Below are 6,068 nucleotides of genomic sequence, written 5' to 3' on the forward strand. Positions count from 1 at the left end.
TTCCTCTACTTAAGGTTAAGTGCTCAGGTGGAGTTTGAAGTAGGTGGAGAGTTGGATTTTGGCTAGAGTTGGAGTCCTGCCTTCCAAGTGTGAATGAATGGAGTTGAGAGTGTATGCAAATGTGATGTTATAAGATCATGAACTCTAAGCTGGGCAATGAGGGAGATGAGAAATAAAGGAAGGTGGGACAGTGAAAGATGATAGAGTGTTTGGATTGCAAGTCCCAGGAGTTTGAAGAGAATATTGCATTGGAAGAGTTATCTGGAAGAATATGATGATGTTGGTGGAGAGTAGGATGTTTGTAATTCAGATTGTGGAGACTTACACTTGTTGAGAATAACACAGTCAAGATCTGCACTGTCTAATGCAATAGCCACTAGCCATATGTAGCTTTTTAAAATTAGATTTAAATTACTTAATGTTAAATAAAGTTAAAAATTCATTTCTTCTTTGGCACTAGCCACATTTCAAGTGCTTGACAGCCACACGTGGCTAGTGACTACTGCATTGGAGACTGAAGATCGGATGTTTCCATGATGGCAGAAGGTTCTATGGGGCAGCACTGGTCTAGCATATGAACGTAGTAGTAGGTGGATGAGACAGGTGGAGGATAAGATTGTTAGAGAGAGAGGGCTAAGGAGCTGAGAGGACATGGCATGGAAGGATTGTATTGTTGATTTTGAAATCACTGAGAATTGGGCTGCCCTGGTGACGCAGTGGTTAAGAATCTGCCTGCCAAAGCAGCGGACACAGGTTCGAGCCCTGGTCCGGGAAGATCCCACATGCTGTGGAGCAACTAAGCCCTGCGCCACCACTACTGAGAGCCTGCGAGCCACAACTACTGAAGCCTGCATACCTAGAGCCTGTGCTCCACAACAAGAGAAGCCACCACAATGAGAAGCCGGTGCACCGCAACAAAGAGTAGCCCCCGCTCGCCTCAACTAGAGAAAGCCTGTGTGCAGTGACGAAGACCCAATGCAGCCAAAAATAAATAAATAAAATTTAAAAGTAAATAAAATCTATCTTAAAAAAAAAGAAACCACTGAGAATTATGACAGGAGTAATGGGGAAGAGAGAGAAATTGAGTTAGAGGTCGATTCATGCCTTCTCCATGCAGCTCTGAGCCTCTCAGAGACAGCTGACCCCACCCCCAGCTCTATGTGTGGGTCTTTTGGTCAAAGGAGAATCCCAACCCCCTAGCACATGATTGCCTTAGAAGCAGGCTTTGATGCAATTTATATATGAGGACTTGAGACATGAGGGGAGATTCACTGGAGATTTTAAGATATTTCTATTAGCGTAAAAGGGAAGCTGATGTGACAGAGACGCCTAAATACAGTGGAATAAATAAGACAAAATTTTATTTCTCTGTCGTGCAACAATTTGACCACTCTAGGCTGGTAAGGAAGCTTTCTTGCCTGGGTCACTCATAGAACCTTGTTCCTTCTATCTTGTTACTCTGTTATCTCTGAGGACTTTGTCCTTTGCATGGTTGAAGCTGGGTTGCTGCCATGAACACGATACAACTTGCAGAAAGGAGAAAGTGAGGAAATCCAGAGTAAGCAATTTCCTTTTAAGTAAATGAAGGAGGAATTACACATATTATTTCCATTCACTTTCCATTCGCAAGAAAGTGATCACGTGGCCACACCAGCTGCAGGAAAGACTGGGAAAGGTTGTCCCTAGCTAGGTGGCCATGTGACCAGGAAGAAGGGGGTAAACAGACTTTTTAAATACAGGTTGCTGTCTGCCATAATCTGCTTCTGGAAGAATTCTGGAAGTGATTCTTTGTCTACAGGTTGTAGCCTAGAATTGCAACAACTATTCTCTTCACAAGCTGAGGATGATGTTGGTCCCAGCAGAAGGGCAAATCCAAGGGAACTGTGGAGAAATGGCACTGAAGCCACTGGATTAGGCAACCCCGAAGCCCATCTTACCACTGGACTCCCAATTACATGAGCCACAATGTTTCCTTGTTACGCCAGTTAGTTGAGTCTCTGTTTCTTAAAGTTAGGATGTTTCACAAATTATTTAACCATTCCACTACTAACACTATTTCCCTTTGTTGTTGTTGTAAGCAGTGCAATAAACAACTTTGTACACATAACTATTTCTATAGGATAGAGTCTAAGATGTATCCCTGCTGTGCCAGAGGATATGTGCATTTAACATTTTGGTGAACACCACCAAATTGCCCCAATCTGCGTTTAGTAACATTTTCCTTCTACAATCACCACCCTCCTTCTCTAATGTTCTGGAATGTCTCCCTTTGACTCCTTTTATGTCTTGATTTTGTAGAATAGCGTGTTGGTGACATGTGTTCTCCTCTGCTGACGTTGAGGCTTAGTTTCTTTCTCCATCCACATGTTGCCCTTGCTCCTTCTCTGTTTACTAACCTGGCCATAACTAATCACAGTCACACTCTTTATAAAGGCTGCTGGCACTTGCATGAAAACAGATGTCAGAAATAAAAACGTTGCATAGTTAAATAGTATAACTTTTACTCTGTAGGAAAATGTGCTCAATAGTCTTAGCCTATTGATACAAGCTAATTGTCTCATTATATTTTTCCTTTTGGCTTAGAGTTTTTAGGTCTATTATAAAATCACTAATCAAATTTTTCTTAAGAGAACAAACTAAGTGGAGACTTAAAAAAAATCAAAATGTTCTGAAGTTAGAGACTGTTTGAAAATAATAATGTATCTTATCAAGGACAGGACAGCCGTAAAGGGTGTTGTTTTTCTCGGTTGTCTACAGCTTACATGTGAAACTTTCTAAACTGGGAAGCAGTGATTGGGAGTGAGCCCTAGGACTGGGAGAATATAGAAGCTCTTAAGCTTATCTCCTCTTACAATGACCACTACAGGGAATGGGAAGACCCTCACATTATTCTGTGGGGGAGGATGGAGAAGTGAGGGGAGATGGGGCCAGGGGGACAAGTGGAACAGGAATCAGTGACCTAGACAGGAAATGAAATGGGCCTGAACTAGCCAGTGAGGAAGGGGGGAGGGTAAGAGACAGACAAGTCTGTGAGATTTAATAATAGTTACCTTTAGGTGAGTATTTACTGTACACTAGGTACTGGGCTAAATGCTTTACAGGCAGTTCCCCGTGATCCCTTCTCTGAACTAGAGACACACTTGATCGAATTGTTGACTGTTAGATGTGGGGTGTGAGGGTCAGAGCGTCAAGGTGACTTTTGTGTTTCAGTGGAAAACTGTGGATGAATAGTATTGTTATTCCTTGAGAGAGGTATTAAAAGATAATTTTCAAAGGAGGCAAAATCATGCCTCTTATACAAATATAAAGTGAACACAGTTTAAAGATTTTATTTAACTTGCTGTTAAAGAGGGAATTGGTAAGATGTTACCACTTGTTCAAAAGAAGCTCACATTTACAGATCAGGAATATTAAAATGAACATGCGAATGAAGGCAAAACTAATGTTTTTCACAGTGGGGAATGCCACTTAAACCTCTATTGGATATAATTTACATGTCTATAGACAAGAATTATTTTGCATTGCTATTAATTGTCTATAATTTACAGGTTCAAAATAGCTCTCAGAATCAAAATAAGATAACCCCGAAAGGAGTGCTCTCAACAATGCTTGTTTATTTATTTATTTGACTGTGAAAGAAGGAAACAAATATTTATTAAGTACCATTTATTTTTAAACTGTGCAATTTTACATAATTACTTATTGAAACACATTTTTTCCCTGCAGAGGATAAGGAGGATGATATCAGGGACGGAGTAAGGGAGCTTTGGGGGAAGATAATGAGGTTAACTTTGTACATATTGCATTTGAGAAGCTCATGGCATATTCTGTTTGAAATGTCCATTGAGGCGCTAGGTCTGTGGCTCAGAAAAAATAAGGCAAGCAATAAAATGTGCATCCTGCTTAGGTAATAATAGTAATAATAGCTGTCAGTTATTAAATACTTACTAGGAATTACGCTAAGTACTTTATGTGGATTACACTATTTAATCCTTATAACACCCTACGAGGTAGGATGTGTTATAATTTCTATGCAGTAGAAAAGAAGACTGTAGCTTTGGAAAAGTACATAACTTGCTGAAGTTCACACAGCTAGTAAGTGGCAGAACTTCTGCACTGGTTTCAGTTCTCTATGCAACCCCCCCAGGGGGGCATGTTGAAAGACCTGGAGTGTTGGACTGTAAAAAAAGTTAGGCCCAGTAGGTGGTACTATTTGTATACACTAAAAAGAATTTCTGAAAATGTAAAATTACTCTTAAGTTGAAATGCCTTAGAAGTCCTTCTGATTTAAAGGATGAGCAAGAGGCCAAAGTGTGTAATAAGTTTTCTCTTTTGCTAGGTTTCTGGGACATAACTAAATTCATTTATCTTTATGAATGGGATAAAACTGTCTCCCAGTATGATTTATGGAATAATTCCAAGGTGAGGAATGAGAGCCCCTTTTTTCTATTGAATCTGTTCTACACTATGGCCACAGGGTACATCTGGAATAGTCATGGTCAGAGAAGAGGGAGGGATAAACACGGAAAAAAGATGCATGTGGAGATTCAGAAACTAGTGGTCTACATGATGGAAAAGAGTTTCAAAATCCCAGACAAAGCAGGAAAGATGTGTGTGGGTAGAGAGGCAGGCCCATACACACTCATAGGGTGAGAAAGGGAGACACACGGATGCTTTCATGGAGCAATATCCTTGCAATATGACTTTCACGATATCACTGTTAAGACTTCTGAAGCCATTTATTTGAACATTGGAAACCACAGGCTTAAATGGTGAAGTTAAGGGCCCTGGATGTATGTTCTGCAGATCTATGTCCTGACTCGGCCACTTATGAGCTCTTTTACCTTGGACTAATCAATTGATGTTTCCTTGCCTGTTTCTTATTTGTTAAATTTGTAGTACAGCCTTCCCCATGAAGACACAGCATGCTATAGCAAGAAACTCAGCTACCATCACTAGCATTTGGCAGAGATTTAAAGGCAGGCAGAGGAGTTTTTTTTAAGAGTGAAAAAAGGGGAATGATTCACTCTTATTGGAGGTTGTTGGCGTGGGGAAGGTGGAGGCGGGCTAACGAGAAGCAAGTCATCACATGTGACTGGTTTGGGGAGTATATTTGATTTTCTTTGTTGGTCCTGGGTTGGAGTGGGGACCACAGTTAGAGAAGCTGGCACTCATTGACCACGTGCTGGTCCTGAGTGTTCTAATCTGATTGCTGCAGAAGTTACGGGTCAGAGTTCTATTGTTGTAGATGGTTTGGCCATAGTCTGTATATTTAGTCTCTTGGCACAATGTATTCAGTACTTGAGATTAGGTTCAGGCTCCAGCTTGAGTCCTCGTGGTTTGCCCCTGTGGCTGCCTGGGTAGTTTACCTTGCCATGTTTCACCCTGGGCACTGAACCTCCCTAGCCAGCTTCATGAGGAACGCTAAAGTGTCAACTCTGCTTCACGGGAGAGAAAAGCATTTCAAGAAGTCATTCAGATTATATTCAGTGGAGCAGTTTTTCCTTATGAGTGCCTACGTTAAGTGTTCTCCCAATTCCAGCGTGTGTGTGGGCTTTCCCCCCACACTGTCGAGCAGTTCTTGGAGACCAGCAGGGTGTCCTACAGTTGAACTCAATTCTGATACTAACTACCCAGAGATGGCATCAGATTCCACAAGTTAAGGGCTCGGTCCTACAAGACTGCCTTCCCTCTCAATTCAGTTGTCAATTGTGAGCCCAGTTTGTCACCTGTGCTTCTGAGAACCAGCTATAGACCAGAAGTTCCAATGTTCCCCCTCCTTGGGTTCAATTAATTTGCTAAAATAATCAGTAGCTTTGTGAACTAATTTGGCTCACAGAACTCAGAGAAGCATTTTATTTACTAGATTACTAGTTTATTATAAAAGGATGATATCACTCAGGAAGAGCCAGATGGAAGAGATGCACAGGGCAAGGTAGGTGGGAAGGGAGTGGAGTTTCCATGTCCTTTCCAAGGGCACCATTCTTCCTGAGCCTTTATGTGTTCACCAACTGGGAAGCTCTCTGAACCCCATCCTTTCCTTCTGTTTTTACAGAAGTTTCATTACA

This window comes from Leucopleurus acutus (genome assembly GCF_964270905.1).
Source record: "Leucopleurus acutus genome assembly, chromosome: 2".
In the NCBI taxonomy this organism is placed as follows: Eukaryota; Metazoa; Chordata; class Mammalia; order Artiodactyla; family Delphinidae; genus Leucopleurus; species Leucopleurus acutus.